We start from the raw sequence: 26,712 nt of genomic DNA on the forward strand, positions 1-26,712 counted from the left end.
ACCCGAGTACCCTTCCTGCCCACCCTGATTCCGTTCTCAGACCTCTTCCCCATCCCCCATCCAAATCACAGGGACAGGGTGGTCCTTGTTCACACGTCTGTCTTTCTGGCCAGAGTTGGTCGTCAACCCCATGAGGACGAAGAGATTCTGTTGCTAACGTGGAGGCAATGTATCTCATGGACAGTGATGTCAACTTTGGAATTGTGCTGTCCGGGGTCAAAATTCTAGCTCTGCCACTCACAAGTGATGTGGACTCAGACCAGTGCCACAATTTCTCTAAGGGTCTTTTGCCTGCCTTGAAACCCTAGCCTAAGGCTCTTAAAGCAGTGACTGTAGACACTCAGTTCATCTTTTATGAATGACTGCATGTGGATTTGAGAAAATTCATCTTCCGGGTTTCAGTCTCTGGAATGACTCCGTGTCTCCTGGTATTAATAAGTTAAGCAAAAACAAGCAGGATATGAAATGTTATTCATGAATATTGTACCTTCTGAATACACCCCACTCTAGAAGGAGAGTGGAGAGTTTGTATATAAAGAAAAAAAAAAATTGTAGTATTTCTGTGCTTTACTTACTTACCAAGGACCCAGAAGGACATTCACACTTTTGGAAGCTAGGTGGCATATCTGGTTACAGTTGAAAAACACAGGAAACTCTCAGCAGCTCATGATCTTCTATTAACAAGATCATAGGCTGCGTCATCACATTCAAGTCTTCTAATAGAGAAGCAAACTCACATCTGTCCCTGGCACAGAGGTGTAACACAATGACTACTTGGGAGAATGAATGAAGGTCTGTATGAAAATCTCTATTCAAATATCCACTGGTCAGTAACTGATAACCATCCATATCTTCTGATATGAGGGGCCCCACTGAGCCACTAGCGATAGAATTCTTCCACTCATTCATTTGCACATTTCAGTACCCACTGGAGTGCCTTAATCCTTTTGCAAACATTTTTTATTTGTCATAAAATACAAAGAATTTTGTAGAAAGAGAACTAGGAGGAATCACTGCTGCCTCAGGAGGTAGAGAGACGGAAGAATGGAGCCAGCTATAGGAAGAGCCTGTAAGGCTGCAACAAAGCTGGAAAGAGGACAGGCAAGGCTACGGAGAGTGAGATGCCACACCTACGCACAGCCTTGTGGCTCTGCACTTCAACAACTTCTCGATTTCTTCAGGTTTTTTTGTTTTGTTTTGTTTTGTATTATTTTTTTCTCTCTTTCATCAGTATTTTTTTGAAAGTTTCTCATGTGCTAAATCAGTATCTGGCAATAATAGCTACTTAATAAAAAGTTGCTTTCAACAGATGGATAGATGGTTGGGTAAATAGATAAAGGTTGTACCAAGCATATATCATATTGTTACAAAAGGCGCTCAGAGGGAAACGTCCAGAGCTGGGTTTAAAGATATCACCCATTGCTTGTTAAAATGCCATGTACACCCTCTTTGATGAAGCATAATAATAGCCACCTGATCTGGAGATTGTCCAAAAGAAATCTGTCCATTGCTCTGGCTAGAGCGGTGGCTGAAAGAGAATTGGCCACTCCCCTCCCTCCCTGTGCCACGAAGAAAGAGCTCAATTGAGCATTCCCAGTCTAGAAATGGAAATTCAAACATGGAACACTGACTCTTGCTTGAGAAAACTGAGCGGAGCCTCCACGGAATGGAAGCTAACTCATGCTTCATTTTTCAAAAGCTTTGAGAATTTATGATGCAGGAGGCAGCAAGTCCAGTGGAAACTGTAGAAATCTTTGCCAATTTGGATGGATTTCAGTGAAATAGTAAAGAGTTGTATTAAATATTTTGATAAGATGAAACTATAAGTCCATATTACGAGGGTGACGCTGCATGCATCCCAGAGAGGGACTCAAAAGAGAGGGTGGGGTCAAATTAATTAATCAGTTAAAGAGTTAATCAATTAAACTGAGAAGGTGAAAGTGTGGTCATTTGCAGAGAGTGTGGCTGGCTCTGGGTAAGCACATTATCCTGCATTTATGTAAAATGTGAATTCTCACATAAAGTCCTGAGAAAATTGAGGCTAAGAAGGTCACAGATGGAAAAGGCTTTCTCCAGTCCCAAAGTCCATGGATTTTTAAGCATTCCTCATTCCCCCTTTGGAGGCATGTTAGAACACTAGAGGAATAGCTGGTCTGTACATAAAGGACGGGAAGCAGATAAAGCAACAATAGACGAGTATGTACAGAGGCCTTGCCCACACCAGCCCTCCGTGGGGATCTGAGGAGGGGCCGTGGAGCAAGGTGCAGAGGTGAGCCGTGCTAGGGCTTTTGCTGGAAAGAGACTTTGACAAATGTAGTGCCTCCGCTCAGCAGGCTCTGAGTACAGGGAGCTTGAAAGCAGAGATCCAATGATCCCAAAATAAAGGAAGTGAGCGAGAGGCCAGGAGCACAAAGAAAAGTGACCTCGCCTAGAAGTAGCTCTGTAGCAAGAAAGGACACAAACTTGACCTCCCAGATCCTGAGGCTGGTATTGATCAGAAAAAGGTCTGCAGCCTCTAGAATGGGCTGCCGTTTGAGCTCAGTGGGCCACTAAGTGCAGCAATGAGTCTGAAAAGACACAGACTGCCATTGATTACAAGAAGCACGCTGCGTTGGCACCTCTCATTGCAAATTTGGTGGGAATTGAATTAATTTCTACAAAAAGGACAATTTAAAAGGGAGTTGTATCTATCCCGTGCCCAAGAAAATTGCTTGGGGAAAATTTGAAAGATTTTCTATACATATAATTTTAAAGGAATATAGAATAAGAATACATTTTATTAGTTCAAATTTCCAAGCCCTCGATTCAGCTAAAGAATGAGTAAAAACATTAGTACTGGCTATTGTGTGCAATAGTTAGAATCATTAGTGAAATCATGAACTAAAATTATACTTATACCTTGATATTCTTCCTTCATTAAAGCCTTTAGTTGCCTGTCACTAAGGAAAAAGTAGCTTTCAATGTATTTTAATTGGATATTACGATTCACTAAATACTTCAAATGTTAAAGTGTGCCATCACAAATTTTCTTTAAAAATGATTAGTTTTGGCCATAAATGTATATACAATGAACTTACAAAAAATTCTATTCTAACAGAAACATTACCTTTTTAGAAACATTGCACTCTTGAAGCTAGCTACGTATAGATTCATTTGAAATAGAATACAGTGTTTAAAAAAAAATGACTATATAGATAACAGGCTTGACCAAAAATCTATAACCAAGCAACAGAAAGGCCAAAACCAAAGAGCTGTTTTAATTATTGCCTACTTTTTCATTTGCTTTTTTATTTGGTCAACAACATTTCTTAGCATGTCAGGAAGTTTGCTAAATGAATAGAATGAGATACATTCTCATGTACTCCCCATTTCACTCATTCTGATGTGTTTCCTTAGTCCCCAAGTCCTACAGAATGTATATTATTCATAATTCTCAAATGATCTCATCGTATTTCCATACTCACTAAATTAGTAAGTCATCACTTCTTGCCTCAAGTTCTGGCAGCCTCCTAACTAAACGAAACGACCCTCCTAGCGCAAGAGAGGCATGACAATACAAGATGGCAGGGATCCATCTTTTAATTCCATGCAATTCAGTATGTCTGGAAGAGAAAGGCAAGCAGGCTGGTTGGGTGCAGCAATCTTTGCAGAGGTAGAAGGGGGCTAAATGGGCAAGCATTGTGTTTGGCTAAGCTAAGGAGTGTAAGTTCTATTTTGGACGGCATATGAAAACACTGAGGTTTTTCTCATCCGAAGGGATGAGATCTTGCCATTTGCAACAATATGGGTGGATGAAGATGGTTTTATGCTCCGTGAAATAAGTCAGACAGAAAAAGACAAATAGTTTATGATCTCACTTATATGTGGAAACTAAAGAACAAAACAAGTGACTAAACAAACAAACCAAAAGCAGCATTAGACTCACAATGCAGAGAACAATTTGATGGTTGCCAGAGTGAAGGGGATTAGGGCATAGGCAAAAGGAGGGAAGGGGAGTAGAAGATATAAGCTCAAGGTTATGGGATGAATAAGTCACAGGACGAAAGGGAGAGCACAGGGAATATAATCAATGGCAATGTAATAGCATTGTATGGTGACAAACGGTAGCTGGGTCTACTTGTGGCGGGCATGTGGGAATGTGTGGAGTTTTGAACCACTGTGTTGTACATCTGAGATGAATGTAACGTTTTGTGTTATCTATACTTCAATTAAAAATAATAAAAAAAAAAGAGAGAGAGAATGCTGTCAGCTGAAAACAAAAAGAAAGCACTGAGGGCTTTAAACACAGGAGTGGAATTATGTGATCAATGTTTCCAAAGTTCACGTGGTGGACATCTGGTTGCATGAAGGATTGCTTAGATTTTGATGTGCCATACAAACTCAAGGTATGGTTAGTATTAACTTACTTTCCTCACTATTCTTCTCTCTGAAGTGAGGCATATTGTCCTTTGTATTATTCCATTTTGTCTTATTAGATTTTATTGTTGTGTTTCTAATATGAGCTATATGGCACATTGTCCATCAAAATAAAGAAGGAAGATCCTTACCTCACATAAATATCAGTTAATGTGAATTAGAATTAGATGTAAAAGGGAACACATTACAACTTCTAGAAGAAAGAACAGAATATCTTTAAGAGTGAAGAATGAAGGAGAGTTCATATGTGAAGCACAGAAGCACTAAGTTACCTTCCATTAAAATCAAGAACCTCTCTACATCCAAAGGATAACCATAAGAAAGTGAAAAGCAAAAGCCACAAATTAAGAGTCAATTTTAGACACATCAAGAAATATCTCAGAGTATCTGAAAAACTTTCATTTTTTTTACATAAAAAATCCATAGAAAAATAAGCGAGAATGTAGTGGGCATTTCACAGGAGAAGAAATATGAAAAATCAATAAGTTTGTGTAAAGACATTTGATCTTCTTAATAATTGGGTAAATTAAGTCACAAAGGGATAAAATTTACAACCACCAGATTGTTAAGAAAAAAAAAAAAATTAAGTCTAACAATGCCAAATGTTGGCAAGGATATGGAAAAACCAGAAATTCAAAATGCTGCCAGTGGGAGTGAAAATTGGCATAACCTCTGTGGAAATAAATTGGCATTATCAAGTTAACTCCCACACATGCATGAATTAACATGCAAGCAAATGTTTACAGCAACATTGTGAGACCAAAAATAACTAACTCACTTGCTGAATAAACAAAGGCATAAATTTTCTATAACTACATCACGAAATACAATATAGCAGCGAAAATGAGTGAACCAGAGCCACATGCCAAAAGATGAATCTTAGATAAACAATGTTGAAAAAAATTAGCAAGTTACAAATTATGCTTCATTACAAAAATGGATAACATCTTTTATGAACTTCAGAAAGAAAGTAAATAATGCATTACTTAGGTTTATCTCCAGATTTCACAAATCTATAAAGTCATGCCATTATTATTATTAATTTAAATTGAAGATAATGTTTACCTCTTGGGGAGAGGTGGGAGTTTAGGAATTGGTGAAGGAGGGTTACAGGTTATCAATGATAATGATAAGTTTCAATTTCTAAAGTTGAGTGTTTCATTATTATGTCTCACAAATTACATATATGGCACCTATGTCCTTTTACATGGATCAAATTCTTCCAAATAAAACATATAAAAATAAATAATTCACAAAGTAGAAAAAAGTGAACGAAGAAGTGATGTTTAGTATTTCTTTTATTCTTCTTTTTTTGGAAAGATTTTATTTGTTTGTTTGTTTATTTGAGGGAGAGGGAGACCGTGCACCTGTGCACATACATGAATGTGCAGGGTGGAAAAGAAGAGGGAGATGGAGAGGGAATCTCAGGTGGACTCAGCACTGAGCATAAAGACTGACCCGGGTCATGGGGCTCAGTCTCACCATCCTGAGAACATGAGGAGCTGAAATCAAGAGTCAGACACTTAACCGACTGAGCCAGCCAGGTGCCCCAGTGTTGCTATCTAACAAAGAATGTAGTATCATCATAATTCAATCTAAGATATGGAAACAAGTCTATGAATTTATGTTTCAAATTAAGAGTCAATTCTCAGTGATTTATCTTATCACCTCCATCTCTCTGCCATTATCTTGGTTTGGATGTCATCATTTTGTTGATGATCTTCATACGGCTTTCTCCTCCTTTATCCTTTGCCTCCAGTTCCAACAATACCTTGAAGACACTACAACCAAACTCTTCTAAGGTGCAAAACCTGAAAAGGGTTTTCTCCTTCCCTTTCCCCCTCCTTCCCCCTTCTCTTTGCTTAGCCAACACCCCCTTCTCCCACTCCCTTAAACATTCCTCCCATGTTGTAAAAAGTGATAAGATACTACAAGGAATGTTGAAAGGTCAGTCTACATGCAAATAAGGGATTGTAGTCTGACCAATGCCGATGGTCAGTCTACATGCTAATGAAGGATTGAAATCTAGCCAATACTGTCTGTTTCCCTTTTGTTAACGACCAATGAAAGTAACTTCCCACTATGTAAATGAAGGATGCGGAGCGAACCAATCAGGGGTATTCCCGCGCGCCAAGTATGCCTTTACATTTGAACTAGCCAATCTACAAACACCAAGTATGCCTTTACATTCAAACCAGCCAATGAAAACTTTGTAACCGTGCTTCTGCTTCTGTACGTATGCTTTCGCTTCCCCAAACCCCATAAAAAGGCCCTGAACTAAGGGCTGGCGCGCGAGTCCTCCTAAGACTTGATCGCCCGCAGGTACCTGTGACTACTCAATAAACCTCGTGCTGTTTGCATCTGACCAGTGGACTCGGCTCGGTTTTTGGGTCCGGGGGTCTCCTCCTGAGAAGGGGTCCATTCCGGGGTGCTTGGAGCCCCGGGGGGATCTTTCAAACTGACCATGATCTCCCTTCCCCTCTCTCTCTCTCTCTCTCTCTCTCTTTTTCCTTAGAGAGAAAGAGAGAGAGAGAGAGAAAGAGCATGAGTGGTGGGGGAAGGAGGGGAGAGAGGGAGAGAGAGAATCTTAAGCAAGATCCATGCTTGGGGCAGGGTTTGATCTCATGATCAGGAGATCATGACCTGAGCGGGACGCCTGGGTGGCTCAGTTGGTTGGACGACTGCCTTCGGCTCAGGGCGTGATCCTGGAGTCCCGGGATCGAGTCCCACATCGGGCTCCCAGCTCCATGGGAAGTCTGCTTCGCTCTCTGACCTTCTCCTCGCTCATGCTCTCTCTCACTGTCTCTCTCTCTCTCAAATAAATAAATAAATAATCTTTAAAAAAAAAAAAAAAAAAAAAAAAAAAAAAAGGAGATCATGACCTGAGCTGAAATCAAGAGTCAGAGGCTTATTTGACTGAAACACCTAAGTGCCCCATCTCTTTAAAAGTTTTTAAAGTCCCCATGGCCTTCAGAAGGAAGCCTAAACTCTGTAACATGACATGCACACTGTATTTTCTCCCAAGATCCATTTTCCACTCACTTTTCCAGCCTCATTACTATTCACTTCTCATACTTCACTGGCAAAGAGTCTCCAGCCACATTGATAACATTGTTGAATACTTGTGTATTACATGCGCTGCCCCGGATACCTTCCCAAGCACTTGACATATATTAACTCATTTAATCCTCGCAACAATCTTAGGAGGTAAATACCATGATACCCATTTTACACTTGGAAAAGCAGCTCAGAGAAGTAACTTATCCAGGCTGTAATAGCAAGTTAAATGGCAGAGCTTGGATTTTCCCTCTCGGAATGGTTGACCTTGTATTTCTGACAGTCTGCTTGCCTGATTCCTACTTGTTCATCCTGACTTATATTAATTGGAGACTTTGCTGGTCCCACCCTTAAGACTGGAGCGGATGTTTGATGTCTGTGTGTTTTTGCAACACCTAGAACTTGGCTCTACTCCATGCTGTCATAACGACCTCTCCAAGATTTCACTTGCACCTTTATTACATTGTCAATTCCTGGCACATGATCATACTCCATACCCATTGATTCAATTCATGAAGGCAGGAAGGCATTCAGGTAAATTGTGACCCAAACCAAATTTTATTTTATTTTATTTTAAATATTTTATTTTATTTATTTGGCAGAGAGAGATCACAAGTAGACGGAGAGGCAGGCAGAGAGAGAGAGAGAGGGAAGCAGGCTCCCTGCTGAGCAGAGAGCCCGATGCGGGACTCGATCCCAGGACCCTGAGATCATGACCTGAGCTGAAGGCAGCGGCTTAAACCATTGAGCCACCCAGGCGCCCCCCAAACCAAATTTTAAAGAGACTTTTATCTCTTCACAAATACCATTTTCTGAGTGTCCTATAACTTATCAGTTCTAAATATTACTGTTATTATTTTAAAAAATAAGGATATAGAAGGCATGCAAAACTGTTATATTTGAAAGTATGATTCACTGGGTTCAGATCAAGTTATGTGTTAATATAATCATGACAAATAAACAAGCTTAAGACTTTAAAAATGGGTGCTTAGAGATGCCTGGGTGGCTCAGTTGGTTAAGCAGCTGCCTTCGGCTCAGGTCATGATCCCAGTGTCCTGGGATCAAGTCTCACATTGGGCTCTTTGCTCAGCAGGGAGCCTGCTTCTCCCTCTGCCTCTGCCTGCCACTCTGTCTGCCTGTTTTCACTCTCTCTGACAAATAAATAAATAAATAAAATCATTGAAAAAAATGGGTGCTTAAATTTTCCTATAAACAAATTTGATGCGGTCTCTTTTTTGCAGCTAAGTGTAGTTCTAAATGACTTAAGTTACTAATTGTGGCCAGTTGAAGTTTCTTAGAGAATTAAGTTAGCCACTCCAGCTGTAGAGAAAAGGTTTAAGATCAGAACATGGGGGAATGAAAAGTGCTATTAGTTTACTCAAGTTCATATCACCTTAATTGGAGTGTTTGGCTGACCATGGTCTGTGTAAGGGACCACCAGGCACTGGGTGAGAGAATTTTGGAGCCATTCAGCACTCACAGAAGTTACTGATAATGATGATCATGAATAAAGAGGTAGAAACCTGCAGGCTTAGTCACACGGCTTCAGACCTGATCCATTTGCAGTTGTTTTCTATAATTATAAACAGAGCAATCATTTCAATTCAGTGTGTTAGAGTTTTCTTTTTTTTTTTTTAAGATTTTATTTATTTATTTGACAGACAGAGATCACAAGTAGGCAGAGAGGCAGGCAGAGAGAGAGAGGAGGAAGCAGGCTCCCCGCTGAGCAGAGAGCCCGATGTGGGGCTCGATCCCAGGACCCCGGGATCATGACCTGAGCTGAAGGCAGAGGCTTTACCCACTGAGCCATCCAGGCACCCGTGTTAGAGTTTTCTGAATCAAGGAATGATCAGGTACTTTCAAGAGCCCAGGCAAGTCCAAGCCTGGAACATATAATGAGCTGTGTCTCAACAGCAAAATGCAGCTCAGTTCTCTTGTGTCAGGATGCGAACAAAGTAGAGAGCCCAGATATGGACCCTCAACTCTATGGTCAATTAATCTTCGACAAAACAGGAAAAAATATACAGTGGAAAAAAGACAGTCTCTTCAATAAATGGTGCTGGGAAAACTGGACAGCTATATGTAGAAGAATGAAACTCGACCATTCTCTTACACTGTACACAAAGATCAACTCAAAATGGATAAAAGACCTCAACGTGAGACAGGAATCCATCAGAATCCTAGAGGAGAACATAGGCAGTAATCTCTTTGATATCAGCCACAGCAACTTCTTTCAAGATACGTCTCCAAAGGCAAAGGAAACAAAAGCGAAAATAAACTTCTGGGACTTCATCAAAATCAAAAGCTTCTGCACAGCAAAGGAAACAGTCAACAAAACAAAGAGGCAACCCACGGAATGGGAGAAGATATTTGCAAATGACAGTACAGACAAAAGGTTGATATCCAGGATCTATAATGAACTCCTCAAACTCAACCCACACGAAACAGACAAACACATCAAAAAATGGGCAGAAGATATGAACAGACACTTCTCCAATCAAGAAATACAAATGGCTATCAGACACATGAAAAAATGCTCATCATCATTAGCCCTCAGGGAGATTCAAATTAAAACCACATTGAGATATCACCTTACACCAGTTAGAATGGCCAAAATTAACAAAACAGGATGAAAAAACTTACCATGAAGATTATGAAAATCAGGCAATTCCCCTAAAATAATCTTTTGGTAATTCTAAGATTAAGAGGAGGCATTAGGAGAAGGAAAGGAAAAGTGAATCGGGGTAAGTTGAAGAGGGAGACGACAAATGAGAGACTGAGGATTCTGAGAAACAAACAGGGTTATGGAGTAGAGAGAGGTGGGGGAATGGGTGAGCCTGGTGGTAGGTGTTAAGGAGGGCACATATTGCATGGAGCACTGGGTGTGGTGCATAAACAACAGATCTTGGAACATGAAAAAAATAAAATTAAGGGGCGCCTGGGTGGCTCAGTGGGTTAAGCCGCTGCCTTCGGCTCGGGTCATGATCTCAGGGTCCTGGGATCGAGTCCCGCATCGGGCTCTCTGCTCAGCAGGGAGCCTGCTTCCTCCACTCTCTCTCTCTGACTGTCTCTCTGCCTACTTGTGATCTGTCTCTGTCAAATGAATAAATAAAAAATCTTTAAAAAAATAAATAAAATAAAATAAAATTAAGATGTAAAAAAAGGGGGCTCCCTATAAATATTCCCTTCAGGTAAGTGCACAGATCATTGCGAGCTCTTTGTAAAAATCATCAAGACATTAAAAAACAAAACAAAAAAAAAGAATTAAAATCAATCCTTTAATCTTTTACTTATTATTTGATCTCTAAGAAGCAATAACTCTCTCCCTCCTTCTAATTCCTTCTCCTTTCTTTCTTTCTTTCTTTCTTCCTTTCTTCCTCCTCCTCCTCCTCCTCTTCTTCTTCTTCTTCTTCTTTTTCCTCTTCTTCTTTTTCTTTGTCAAGAAATTTAATTCATTAGTTCCATTGGGTTGTGTTCTATTGTCTGATGTAATGATATGGGAAAATGGAATGAAAGAAAGATCAAGAGGAGCATAGAGGGCTGTTGATAAGTACATAGAGTTTCTTAGAAAACATCTAAGAGGAAATATACTTTCAAATGAGTTGTAAAAAGAGAAGCATAGCTATTCACTGAAAAAGTGTCCACTGGAAGACGTCAAGCAGGTGGAGGAAACAGGCAAGGAATTGCTAGAACTTCATCTGTGCTCACATGTGCACCGACAGCTGGGCTAGTGGGAGATCAAGAGAACACATGTCTGCAGAAGAGACTGAGCAAGTACATCAACATGACCTGCAGACCCAAGTGCCCCATTTGAAAGAAACTCATTTGCAAATCTCTCAATAGTTTCATGCCTTCCTAAGGCGTTAAAATGCTCCATTCAGGACATAGAGGTCAAGGAGGGACTCCAGGTGGAAAGCATGTGCCAAGAGCTTTTGATCATTTCTGATAAAGAAATGAAAATCACTCGTGATTACATTTAAAACATTAAAACTATATCAAAGCTTCAAATACTCCTTTATCTAAAACCATAGGTCATTGCAATGAATTAAAATAATCTTTATATTTAAAATGTGTACCTTATTTAAGGATTTCTACAGTTTTACAATATGTAATGTATATTAAGGACTTTGGCAATCTTTATTCTTTAACATTTCTAGACACGTGATTCTATTAAAATTAGGATAACATCATCAAAGCAGTTTTTATTGTGCACCTACCAGGTGCATAGCACTTTGCTGAGACAGAATTTACTACTATTTATAGTGTGATATTGCATACAATATATTTTTAAAGTCCACAGATAACTATGCTGCCTGCCTGTGTTGTCAATAATAGAAGTTCATGACATTTGATTTGAGTCTTTGTAAGAGGCAATGTTATTCTGATTTAATAGCTTCCATCTGTTCTTCTCATTTTCATTGCTCCTTTTACAGTTTCCAAATTCCACCCTCTACCCTCCAGGGAAATTTCTCAAGCATTGATTCTATTCATCTATGAATTGAAGGAGGGGGGAGCATTCTTCTGCAGCCTTATGGTTTTGTTTATTGATCTTGATTGTTAGGCAACTTGTTGACATGCACACTTGTTTTTTTCTATTTCTTATTTATTTATTTATTTCTTATTTATTTATTTATTTATTGCTGCTGGTGAGTAGTTGGCGTAATTGCAAAGACCTAATTCCTGTGCAAAATGTAGTGTTACAATGTTCCTTTACAAAGTTAAGTAGAGGAACATTTCATGAATAAAGATGCATTGAAAAGAGACCCCTTCTATATCATTAATATATTACTGAATAATAGTTGTCTACTACTGTAAAACAAAAATACATGTTCAAATTTGTTTGAAATCAAAGAATGTGATTCTAAAGTTTAATTTGTTATTATTACAATGTATTGCAACATTGATCAAATATTAGTCACTATTAATCCAAACAGAACACATTTGGGAAGTCTTATAGCTGTATTGGTCACATATGGCATTAGTTTTAACCTTTTCATTTTATAAGTAGGTACTATATTCAACTTAAACTGAATAAAAGTAGGTGTAGTTCTATCTTGACATTACAGGCCATCTGATTTCATGTTGGATCTCTGAAGTCAAAAATTAAATGTACAATATTTTTACTCTACTATAGTAAAGGTCTTGCAATTGTGTTTCTTTCCATACAGTTAAGAAGGAAAGTAAAACACAGTAACAAATATTTTATAATCACCCATCATGTTCATGACATAAAACCAATCACATCTGTTTTGTCATCATTTTTTGTGAGAAGCCATGTTTTATGATGCCTTGATACTCGAAATGCTTTTGGTTTTACTATAAAAATCTCAGATGGAGAGTGCCTGGGTGGCTGTTTGCTAAGCATCCAACTCCTGGTTTTAGCTCAGGTCATGGTCCCAGGGGCGTGGAATCAAACCCCACATCAGGCTCTGCACTCAGTGCAGAGTCTACCTGCTCCCCATCCTCTGCTCCTCCCCATTTCTGTCTCAAATAAATAAATAAATAAACAAAATCTTTTGAAAATCTCAAATGGAGATATATTTCAAATTAATAATAAAAAATGTCATTAATCTATGCCTTTAGGAAAGCATTTCCCATATTAATTGGCTACAAGGTAGGATTGATATTTTCAGCCACACACTTCAGGAGAATTCACCTTAATACAAAAGGAAATGTGCCAACTGAATGAAACTGACTGGATTAAAGGTGTTAGGAGCTGTTTTTGCAGAATCACGGAAGAACCATAGCTGATGCATATGGAGACCTGGACTTTGAAGTCTCCTTCTGGGCTTCTCTGAATGCCATTTCCATTCCTGAGGGCCATTTGAAATCTAGTCTGGCCCGAAGCCCTTTCACCCCAGCTTTCCTGACTCTGACAATAAATGTGCAACCTCGCACAAGTCAACTTGTCCATGCTTCATCTGCTTCACCTGAACACTTGCTTTCAATTGAGAATTTCAAAATTTAGAATCAGATTAATGCTCTTTTATTTTGCAATGGGTTTCATCTTTATTTTATATGATGATTCTCCAGATACCTCAATATATAAAATAATTCTCCTATCAAACGATCCGGGCCATTTCTAGTCCTATATATTCTCTGATAAACCCGACTTCCCATTTCCTTGCTCTGCATTTATTTATTATATTAACCAAACTAGTTTATTTCATACATACTTTTACACTTTTTATCTACTTAGCTAGATTTTAAGTTCTTTGGTAACAGAACACGTGTCTTTCTCTCTTCAAAACACAAGGCACAGTGCCTTATACATGGTAGCTTTCAAATACTTGTTTACCACAAAGCAGCTCCAGAAACAGTCATTCATGTCTGTATTTATGAATGTACTTATTCATTCCACCAACTGTAATGAAGACCTATCATGTGCTCCCCATAAAGACGCTTGGAATATAAATATATACAACCCTAAATCCAGAGAATCAAAACAATGAAACTAAGTTTGAGGTTGCATCTCCTGAAACAGTGAAAATATTATTCTAAAGTAAAAGCTGTATCAGATTCTAGTTGAATGGATGCTCTAAAAAACATGAAATTTATATACTTATTTCCTCCCAAATAAATTTCACACTCTAGAAACCCCTACCAGTTACTGATTAATTACTCAACTGGATCCTCTATGAATCAGTTATTTCTCAAACTTTCAATAAAAGTTTTTAAGTTCAATTCTGAGTTTCTCCAAATAATTAAATTTTTGTAGATTGTTTTTCTTTACCACTAAACGACTGTTTTTTTTCTTTTGTTTATTAGTCATTGTTGCAGTAAGTACTGTCAGTTTCTCTACCGTGAAGTATTTTTTCCCTTCTCTAATGTAGATGTTTTAGATGCTCATTTTTGAGCTAATTAATGTGTCTGACTGTGTGTGTGCGTGTGTGTTCTTGGGCCCACTGTTGAGTCATCCATTAAAATACTAAAGTCTGTTCTATCCCCAAACAACAAACAATTAAATTTATTATAAACACTTTTGTTTTCAGAACTCACCGAAATTGCAGGCCTAACACATACTAAGGCATTTTGTTGTCTAACAAAATTAAAATCATTACTGTCTGATATTGACCACAAATCTCAAAGTTCCATCAATTATCCAGTCTATTAATATTTCATTTCTTTTTCCTGGACTGCATTATCTGAATTTAAACACAATTTTATATATTTAGATATTTCTAAAAATTTACTGAGTTCCATTGAATTTTTATTCCTGCTCATGCCTAGGATGAAATTCTAGTACATGACATTTCATGTACTGAAATTTCAAATTCTAGTACATGACATTTCCCTGTCATCCTCATGTTATTTTCAAACAGGTAATGAATAATCATGTTAGCAAAAAATCAATTGTTTTGACTTCTAAAGGAAGACCTCCTCTCAGCTCTTTTTGAATATGGTGTTTTACTTTTATTTATTTTTTCTAGATTTATTTATTTATTTTAGAGGGAGAAAAAGAGCACATACACAAGGTGGGGAGGCCTGGTGGGGGGATGAAGAAAGAAAATCCTCAAGCAGACTCCCCACTGAGCATGAAGCCTCATGTGGGACTTGATCCCAGGACTCAGATCATGACCTGAGCCAAAACCAAGAGTTGGGCACTCAACCAAGTGAGCCACCCAGGTGCCCCTGAATATGGTGTTTTATACTGATTCATATGACTGAGTCAAGTTTCTCACTAAACAATTAGAATGAATTTATGCAATAACATATTTATGAGTCAGCATTTAAAAAATACACATTCATTTATTTCATAGTTAATGTTAGGACTTGCTGGAAAATAAAAGCCATTCTTTCAAGTATGATACACATTCTTTCAATGGCTGGTACACATTATTCTTTGTTGGCATTATGTTTAAAACCAGATTCTTATCTTATTCTTAGATGTAAGCAAATCTAGTTTTTTTTATTTGAAGGAAACCAATGCTATTTGATTTTTCCCCAAGCTGATTCTTTCAATATTCTTAATGCTATCATTTTGTTTTCTGAATGAATTTCTAAATTATTTGCTGGAAAGATTTTGTTGTTGTTGTGGTTGCTTTTCCTGAGAGAGATGCCAGACAGCCTTAAATGATGAAATGTACTAAAATATACAAGAGACTTGGAGATGTGATGGACAAGGTTAAGAGCAATTCCATACAGGATGACCTTCACATTTGAATAAAAACTCTTTTAAAACATTTTTCTTTTTCCCAGTCCTATGCCCACAAATACTTGTCTATACCCATATTTGCAAGCTTTTTGTGCTAACAACGATAAATGAAAACAAACATTTGTAGCAGGTTTTAACATTATAAACTTGAATTCATTCATAAGAATCTTTATGAGGAAAGAAAATGACAGTAAGTTTGGATCTCCCAAAGTATTATCAAATGCATATATGAAAACAGTAATAATATTGACTATATGTTATATTATAAACAACATGCTGAGGACAACAAAAACTTAACAAAGAGGAACTTCAAGGCTCTTATGATCAAAATAAGATAACATTAAGCAAGTGTAAACACCAACAAATACATAGTAATGGTCTGATATTAATTACATGAATATTTATGGTATTTCATATACAAAGTTTGACCTTTACAAAATATCTTATAATTAAGGAAATATGATGTGCAGGATTTTGAACTAAACTTTTACAATAGAAGAACAACTTACACAAAAGTACTGTTAAAGTAGTCTATATTAATATTCCAGAAATGGTGAGCACCATTACAAAACATTCCAGGAGAGTTCCAATGTCTGTATTGGACATTTCATGAACAGTAAACTAACTTTGTGTCCTTTCCCACCTCCAGTGCCAGTAACTGTAATTCATAAGCAAACATTTACCCAACCAAAAACTCTCTACCATTGTCCAACCTTAAAGCAGAAGAACAATTTTCCCTGTGTGTTTACTGGTGACAAGATGGCAAATGGTTTGGCTAGTGACTCAGCAGATGTACTGATGACTTTCTGTGAATAGTCTGAGAAAGGGACACATGTTTTGTTGACTATTACTAAGTGGAATAGAGAGGTGAGGTTCTCGCAAACAAGCCTGTCTTTGGTGGGGAGAAGATGGAAGGTGACTAAGAAGCTTGACGGTTAAGTCACTCACCTGTTGTAATCAATATTGACTGGAAGATTTTCTAGAATTCTATTACTGTTTTCCAGTTGAATTTTCAAAACATTTTTTAAAGATTCATTTATTTTAGAAAGAGTGAGTGACCAGGAGAGGGGCAGAAGGAGGTGGAGAGAGGATCTCAAGCAGACTCCCTGCTGAGCACAGAGCCAGACAAAGGGCTCGATCTCACAACACTGACTTGAGATCATGACCTGAGCCGAAATCAAAATTTGGATGCTTAACCAACTGGGCTACCCAGGTGCCCCATGAATTTTCAAAATAATTAATAATAATAATAATAAAGATTTTATTTATTTATTAGAGAACGAGTGCACGAGTAGGGGGAGATGCAGAGGGAGAGGGAGAGAAACAGACTTACTGCTGAGGGAGGAACTTCAAACAGGGCTGGATCCCAGGACCTGAGATTATGACCTGAACCAAAGTCAGATGCTTAACTGACGGAGCCCCCCAGGCACCCCTTAGAATGTTTTAAAGAACTAGAACCTCACATCTTAATATAGGATCCAAAATGTGACATTTTATTTCTTAGTTGTAAATACAACTAAGAGCATCTGATCAACCGTTATTTGGGGGATCCTGTGATATGTGGACTCTCTCTCTCCCTCTCTCATACACACACATGCGCACACACACTCTTCCTCTCTCTCCACCCAACTCGTAGCCATTAAGCATCTGCATCTGTTACTTTCTAGAAACACTTTACATATTCCAGTCATTTTTAAGGCTTTTGTGTTTCTTAGTTGCCACAATCCCCCCCTCCCTTTTTTCAGCCACAACCCCAGGCACTTCCTACTAGGGAATGACACCAAACAACATGTCAAGAGCCTTTCAAAATTGTTGCCAGACTTTAGCGACATTCTTACAGCATATGGAGTACTGATGTGCTGAAAATATGGTAGAAAACTACCTGATGCTTACCGTGTCAGGAAGTTCCAGTCTGATGGAGGGCTCTGGTTCAGATTTGCAACATAAACAGAACTTTAACTGTTTTTTGACAAAGCATCTAACTAAAAATTACCAAAAGTGTCTTTCTCAATCAGTTCTTCCTTTGCCCCTACCCTCCAAGCTCTGCCAGAAGAAAAGGAGATATTAAGAGAAAATAAAAAAGCTAAAATTAGCCCTAAGTGGTCTTGGCTAAGAGAATAATTTAGTTATAATTTAAATGTGTTGTCTATTTTCTTAGGTCAAGACAACAACATGGAAGAGCTACATAGTCTTTCACATGAAACATTTATCTTGTAGATCATGACACTCATAATTACAAGAGAAAAAAAAATGTGAGTTGGGAAACTCGGTAAATACCTATTTGGAAAACTATTTGGTAAATTAAGTATCTGCTTAGTTGGAATACACCTTTTAACTCATTAATGAATTAGTATTTCTTTAACAGTATACATCACATATGCATACACATATGCATCATATATGAATTCACATCCATACATATATGTGTGTATACAAAGCACTTTAACAGTTTGTATTATTATATTTGAAAATTTCAGTAATATTAACACCAGTTTAGAATAACATTGTATACAACAGTTTCAGGTAGGTATGCTCTTGCATGATTTCCAGATGGGGAGAAGTTTGTCCCACTGATTCTGTATTTCTGAAATAGAAATCTAATCTCTTTTATGACAAGAAACATAAAAATTGAAACAAAAATATTAGATAATGACACAAGTGCCTAGACCTGGTCCTTGGAATTCAGTTTTATTATAGATTTAAGTCAGTAACCTTTCAAAAAGGGCTTGTTGTATTAGTATAGTCATTTAAATAATATTTCAGGCAGATGTTTTGTTTGTAATATAGTTTTGGATATAAAAATCAGGTCATTTTAATAGGCATTGAGACCTTGAGAAATTCGTAAAGTTCATAAAGCCTTGACTTTCATAAAAATGTGTAATTACAGGATGTATTTCATAAAGGTTTCTCATGGGCCAAACAAGATAATACACATACATGTAATAGCACAATGCCAGCATATTGTAAGTGTTCAAAAATATGTGATCATTTTACTTAAAATGCTTGCTTATTTTACTTGATATGGTTTTTCTGAAATAAATTTTTGAATGGATGTTAATGTTTCACTACTTAAACAGTGATTGAGTAGATTATTGGAATGTTAGCTTCTCTCTCATTCATGTGGGATTATCCTCAAATTTTATTTAAATTTTATTTAAAATTCTTCTGTGACATTTCTTTTTTTCTTTTTTTAAAGATTTTATTTATTTATTTGACAGACAGAGATCACAAGTAGGCAGAGAGGCAGGCAGAGAGAGAGAGGAGGAAGTAGGCTCCCCACTAAGCAGAGAGCCGGATGTGGGGCTCGATCCCAGGACTCTGAGATCATGACCTGAGCCGAAGGCAGAGGCTTTAACCCACTGAGCCACCCAGCGCCCCTCTTCTGTGACATTTCTGAAGTTGCTCTATGCCAGTCTCTACCTTCATTCCCAAACCTTAATTAGCCAAATTTACCTTAACTTGAACAACCTGGTCAAATCTGCAGTTGGCCTCATCAACTTTTTTATTTTATTCCCCACTAATTTTTAATATAACTCTTTGCCTCCAGAGGGCTACTCTTTACTCTTCATTCTAGGTTGTCACTATGCCCAAAGAGTTATTTCAAACCTTCAAGAGAAAAATAGTTCCCATCATATGTAAATTGCTTTAGCACAGAAAGAAATGAAATGGAAATTTTAACCCTAACTTATAAAGTTACTGTTTAACCATGACACCAAAAATTGACCAGAAAATAAATCTTAAAAAAAGAACCCAAAAGACACTATACTGATAAAGGACATTTAAAACAAAATATTAGTATAATGTGTTAAAATATTGATTTTATTAATATTAATTAATAAATTAATTAATGTATTTATTAATTCTCATTGGGAATATAATCTACTTAGGAAACAAAAGGATTAAGCTTAGGATGCTGTCAAAACCATTTATTACATAAACAAGGCAAAAATCATGGTATTCATAGTTTTTTCAAAGATACAAAAATCTATCCCAAGTGTTTAAAATTAAAATAATGTAAATATTACCTACACTTATACTGGGACAAGAAGAACATATTCTTGACACAAACATTCCAAATAAACACATTGTATATATAGCAGTGGAGAGGGAAGGAGATAAAAACAGAGATAGAGAGACAGAGAGGAGGACTAAATTAGGAAAAAATGATGGATGCCTATTATCAATTGTTACAATTGCCATATGACAAGTGAACTAATGAAGGATATGACCATTGTAAAGAAGAAGGAAATTTTTCATTATTCATTATTTACAGACATTTTCTTCATCCATTTGAAATACCCAGGAGAATCAACAGCAAAAACATACACAAAATTAAATTAATAAAAGAGTTCAATAAGAAGACTGACCACTATAAAATAAATGAAAAGTCAATAGAATTTGTAAAATAAATTGGAGTTTGCCAAGGAGGAAAATTCTATTCAAACCTATTACTAACTATAGACCATACTGGAATCAAAACAAATAGGAGTTATTTATATAAAAAACCTACAACTATTTGCTGAGATATATAAAATATAATGACTAGTGACATAAAACCATTCACAAGAATAGTTAAGGCAGAATGACAGAGAGCTACGAATTTGTTCCAAATTAATGAATCTCTCTGCTCCTTGACATAGAAAGAGAAAGACCAGGATAGGAAGACCTCAGCTCCGCCCTCCCAACCAATCTCCTATCAGTACCTCCCTTTGGCCAGACATCACCAGAATTAACAGGCAAGCACACATGCAGTCATCCCCTTCTGGTGGAAAGGAGGGACGAGAGCTGGAAACAAGCAAACACATGCATCTTCGTTTCATCATTCCCCCTTTGCTCTTTTTATGCTGTAGTTTTGTTATTTTACCCTTTCCTCTTCTTCCACTTTGGCTATATTTCAACCCCATCAAAAGAAGTGTTTTTCTCTTAATGTGATTCAACTGTAAATAACTAAATAACAACAAATATGCTCTGAAAATCTTACAAAAAGGGGATCCACATGCTCTTACTCACCATGCACCCTTCTAAGGGTGTTAATTTCTCTTCACCAAGATCCCACTTGAACATGCGGTGATCTAAAAACAGATTATTAAACACCACCACCATTATTCTTATAGAATAGTAGAAGTCCAGTAAAAGGAAAAGATTGATTAGTAAAATATGAGCTCTTGCTTTCATTTCTAGAACTATGAATTAGCCTGATATTGTTCTTTGTGAATTTCTTTTTCTACCATCATGTTTTCCTTCCTTCGGCCCGCACACACAGATTCTAGAATCTCAAGTAAATGTGTTCTTGTAACTAAAATTGGTATGATCCAACTTTATATTCCATCTCCTTCGATTTGTATCCTTAAGAGAAATTCCATACATATTTCTTAGATATATAACATAAGTCATCACAATTTTGTAATTATTTTGTACTTGTATTCCTGTGACTGATGGTCTCTGATTCTGGTTATAGGTTTGAAATAAAAAAAGAGATAGTGAGTATGAACCTTGAGGACAGACAATAGGCTTTCTCTTGCAAACAGCTGGTTAATGTGGGGGCATGTAAGGTCTTTACCTCTAGAAGAAGAAAATCACATCTGACAGGAGAAAAAAGAGCTGCTTTTGCTGGAAAGGCAGGCTCAAGGTAATTTGAAGTTTCAAGATTCCCAGAATTTTCTGAGTCCAGTCAAATGACCACATTCAAGTTCTCTCATTCCTCTTAAATGCATATCCTAAGCTTTACATAAAAGATAGGGTGAGGCTTTGCATTCAATTTTCTTGTGATTCTGCTACAGAACAATTAAGATGTGGGGCTGGAGTTTTTGTTGTTGTTGCTCTTTTCTATTTCTGTTCTGCAGTTTAAAAAAGTTAAGAGTTAATTTTAAGTTTTCCTAAAATTACTGTAATTACAGTTTGGCCAGACCTATTGTTCCAAGAAAAGAACTAATTCTCAGATTTGTAAATTTCATGTCACAATGATGATTCTTCTCAATATTTTTACACTATTTATAGGATATATATGCTGACCCTTTTTTCATTGCTAGCATTTGCTCTTGGTTTCTTCTCTTTATCCAGATTAGCCTTGCCAGCTGTTTAATAATTTTAGTTTGTGTTTCCAAAGTCTTTTTAAATTCAGTCTACTGGAAGGTGATCTCTATGTCATTAGCTCTAGCTTCATTATTTATTTCTATCTTTTTAGTTGCTTTATATCCTGAATTCTTGAAACAAATAAGATTATTGATTTTCAACTTTGTTCTTTTCAAATAAGATTATTGACTTTCAACTTTGTTCTTTTCTGACATATGCATCAAAATGATTCTATGCATCACTATAGTATCCCATGACGTTGATATAAATTTTTTTTTACAATGCAGATCCTAATTTCTTTTTTCATTTTTTATTTCTTATTTGATCAATGAATATTGCCTAATTTCTAAAACTTTGAGATTTGTCTAAATAGCTATTTATCATTGAAATCTTTAGTTATACCATGGTCAAAGGACATAGGTTATATAGTTTCTGACCTCTAACAGTTTGTTGTTTTCTGGTGTCAAGATAGGATCAATTTTGGTAAAAATTCCATGGATGTTGGCACATACTATGTCTTTTTTTTGATTTGGTGTTTTATATATTATCAGTTAAGTCATACTTATCAAAAACTGTTGAAATCTACACTTGCTATTTTTTTTTTTTTGGCTGGTTTTCTGTTTTATTACTGGGAAATGGTTGCTAAAATAATCCACTATGTGGCTTTTGTACCTCCTTTTGTTTTAACAATTATCACTTTATATACTTCTATGGTATGTGTTTAATTATATATAACTTTAAAATAAGTTCATCTTATATACTGAAACTTTAATCATTATCAAACATCCCACTTTATACTTGGAAATTATCTTGACTTAAATTACATTTTTTTGAAATCAGAATATTTACATAAACTCTCTCTCTCTCTCTGAATGAAACAATTTTTCTTTATGTAAAAATAGTTTATTTACCTTCACCTCTGAAGAATATTTTTGCTGGATATATATTTCATCTCTTACCAGTTTTGGAAAATTCTGAACCGTTATATTTTCTTAAACAGCTTTGGTCCCATTCTTGCCTCTTCTCCTTTTGAGACTACAGATAAATTTCCCACATTTCAAACTCATTTCTGTGTTTTGGGTTCCTTTTCTTCCTGTGTGATTTTGTCTGAATTTTAATTTTATCTATTCTTCCAACTCATCATCCACATCTTTTCATTATTTAGAACTCTATCAAACTGTATATAGTCATTAAATCATGAGTTCTTGTTTCCAGTTTATTGTATATGTATCTATTTTCTATTGCTCTATAAACTTCATACCTTAAAACAACACTCATTTATCAGGCTAAAACTGAAGGTACTTTTGATTGGATTCCCTACATAGGGTGTTATAGGATCAAAATCAAGGTGTGGACCATGGTGGACTCTCATCTCTGGAGAAGAATCTGGATCCAAATTCATTCAGATTGTTGGATATTTCCAATTCCTTGCAGGTGAAGGACAGAGGTCCCCATTTTACTGTCAGCCATCGGATGAGGACTTTCAGCTCCTGAACCACACAATTCTTTGACAAGTGCCCCCTTCCATCTTCGGAGCTAGGAACAACAGGTTGACTCTTCCTCATAATTTGAATCTCTGACTTTCTCTCCTGCTATTGGCCAGAGAAAATTTTGTTTTTGAACTGCCCATGTGATTAGACTAGTCCCACTTGGATAAACTCTTTAGCTTAAGATCAACTAATAGTAATTCTAATTACATCTGAAAAGGTCCTTTAGCCATACAACCTAATGTACAGAAATAATGCAAGACGACATCTAGAATTCTACCTTCCACAGGACAATTCAGTTATAAAATCTCCATTCAGTTTTTCAACTTTTGATGAAACCTTTCAAGTTTTTCAAGAATTCTTAAACACACAAATTAGTCATAGTTAAATAATGAAGCTGACTATCCCAAACTATGAACAGTCTTATACATGTGTTCCTGTTGATTTTTATCTTGATTTTTGGTCACTTGTTTCCTTTCCTTAAAAAAAATGTGTGGTTTTTTTTTTTTGTTTGTTTGTTTTTTTGTTTGTATTGTGTACTTTGGATTGTATGTGAAAATTTTCAGATTTAGTTCAAGACACTAGAAGATTTTATCTTCCTCCATGGAAGATTTATTTATTTATTTTTTTAAGCAGATATTCCAGCTAACAAAAGATCATCATCTAAGATTGAACTGATGTGGCAAAGTGTTTCAGTCTTTGAGAGGGCTCCTCTATTTATGATTTATTCTAATTCCTTTTTAGGATCACAACTTACAGCTTGTGATCTTTATCAGCCACTTTATACTTGATGAGAACTGAGATTCAAATCGTTTCCCCTTCTTCAGAGATCACTCACAGTCCTATGGGCTTTCCCAGTTGCTCTTTATCTTCTGTTCAGCTTTTCCATCTCTCACCTATATTTTGAGAGTTATTAAATACATCAAGGCATAGAGTGGTACTAAATATTAGACTCTGCTCCTCTGGGTGATCTTTTCTCCCTTAATTGAATGCCTATAGTCTTCTTGTTTTGATAGCTATCTGATGTCTCAAACAGTTGGACTTTACAAAAATACAGTTTGATTTTTTAAAAAGATTTTATCTATCTATCTAACTATCTATCATCTATCATCTATTTAGAGAGTGAGTAGGGAGAGGGGCAGAGGAAGAAGGAGAGAGAACCCCAAGCAGACTCTGCACCGAGCCTGGAGCCCATCCCAGAGTTTGGTCTCATCACCCTGAGATCATCACCTGAGCCAAAATCAGGAGTTCATTCAGTGATCAACTGACTGAGCCACCCAGGCACCCCTATCTTGTTGATTTTTAATCAACTTAATTAAAGTGTAACTTAAAAACAATAAAATAAGCACATTTTAATAGTGAAGCACAATGAGATTTGACAGATGGCTATGCCGTGTAGCTATCACCAAAAAGGTTAAGATACAAGGCATTGCTGTTACTCTAGGAGATGCCCTCGTAGCACCTTTCCAGTTGCTCTTCACTCTCCACATGTTACCTCAGCTTACCATTGTTCACCTCTCTATCACTCTGAGTTTGTCTTTCAAGGGTTTTCCACAAACATGAGATGTTTTTGTGCTTGTTGTTCTGACTTCTTACTTAAATGTAACTTTTTTTTTTTAATTTATTTATTTGACAGAGATCACAGGAAGGCAGAGAGGCAGGCAGAGAGAGAGGAAGAAGCAGGCTCCCCACAGAGCAGAGAGCCCGATGCGGGGCTGGATCCCAGGGCCCTGGGATCATGACCTGAGCTGAAGGCAGAGGCTTAATCCACTGAGCCACCCAGGCGCCCCTAAATGTAACTTTTTGGAGGACATCCATTCATGTTGCTATGAAAAATGGCTTTCTTTGTATTAGTTAGTATTATTCCACATATAAAAACCTCTATGCATTTAGGTAGTGATGGATATCTACGTTGTTTCAGTTTTTTTCTATTATAAATCAAACTGCTTTAAACATTTTTACTCAAGCTTTGGTGGATATATCTTTAACCTTGAGTAAGTATGTAGGATTGGAAGTACTTGGGCTTTAAGGTAAGTGTACACTTAATGTTACAGAAAGTTGTTAAACTAATTTTCAAGTGATTCTATCATTTTACATTTCCAGCAACAGTGGGAGTTGCAGTTTGTCTGTATCTATGTCAACACTTGTTCTTGTCAGTATATCAAATTACAGTTATTCCAGTGAGTGTGTAATGATATCTCATGATGATTTACTTTACATTTTTCTTAAGAATAAAGATATTAAGCACATTTTTCTATGCTTATTGGCCATTTTTATACATTCTCTGCAGCAATATGTGTGAAATCATGAACATATTTTTATTGGGTTTTTATCTAATTATTGAATTGTAAAGATTCATTTTATATATATGTATGTACATGCATAGGTACATGTAAAATATGTGAATATTTTTTCCCAGTGACTGTGCTTGCTTTTCCATTTTAATAATGTATTTTGGAAAGCAAGTGTTAAGGTTTTGATAAAGTGAAGTATAACCATATTTTTCCTTGTGCTTTTTGTCCCCTATCCTAGAAATGACTGCGTACTCCATGTTTGCAAAGATAGTGTCCCATGTTTCCTTTTAGAAGGTTTTCTGGTTTTACGTTTCCATTCCATTTGGGATTATGAACCAATCCAAGTTCATTCTGGCCCAGGGTATATGGTAACGGTTGAAGTTCAGTTCCTCCACTTCTGTGATCCACTATTTCCTCCATTTGGATGGGCCTTTCTTTGACAAATATTTTCAGAAAGCAAGGCTTTCCAGGGAGAGTTATTCTAAATAATTCTCTTAAATGTTGATTCCACTCATTTTATCACTGAAGAGCAGGAGAAAATAGGGTTTAGTTTCCATTATCAAAATTATTTCTGGTTATTATACATACCCACTTTTTCTTTCTATAGAAATGAATTGGAACTATTGGCTTTTTAGTCTGTTTCAAAAGATATGTTCTCTTTCATACTTTAAAAATGAGTTCTTCAGGGGTGCCTAGGTAGCTCCGTTGGTTAAGCATCTTCCTTCAGCTCAGGTAATGATCCCAGGGTCCTTGGATCAAGCCCCACACAGGGCTCCCTGTTCAGCGGGGAGCCTGCTTCTCCTTCTCCCTCTGCTCCCCACTCTTGCTCTCTCTCTCTCTCAAATAAATAAATAAAATCTTTTTAAAAAATAAAAAAATGAGTTCTTCAGAGTCCATCCCTTTCAGAGATAATGTGTGCAGAAACCCTGGAGATGGACACCTTAGCTGTGATGATGCCTTAACTGTGTCCCAGTGCCTTGGCTGACCTGTGATTTACTTCTGTCAAACTATAACAAAAGTACTTAACTCATTGTTTTGTTGCATTAGGCCTAACTTAGTAGATTAGTTTCATGTATGTTTATGTCACACACACACACACACACACTACTTAGAGCAGTCTCTGGTACAAGTCTCCAGGACTTTTCAGTTAAACACCATAACTTTCAAGTCCCCATACCTTCAATAAGGTACAAGAAATAAAATAAAGCCATATAACACTTCAGTTGAAAAG

The sequence above is a fragment of the Neovison vison genome, chromosome 8 (assembly GCF_020171115.1).
Source record: "Neovison vison isolate M4711 chromosome 8, ASM_NN_V1, whole genome shotgun sequence".
Lineage (NCBI taxonomy): Eukaryota > Metazoa > Chordata > Mammalia > Carnivora > Mustelidae > Neogale > Neogale vison.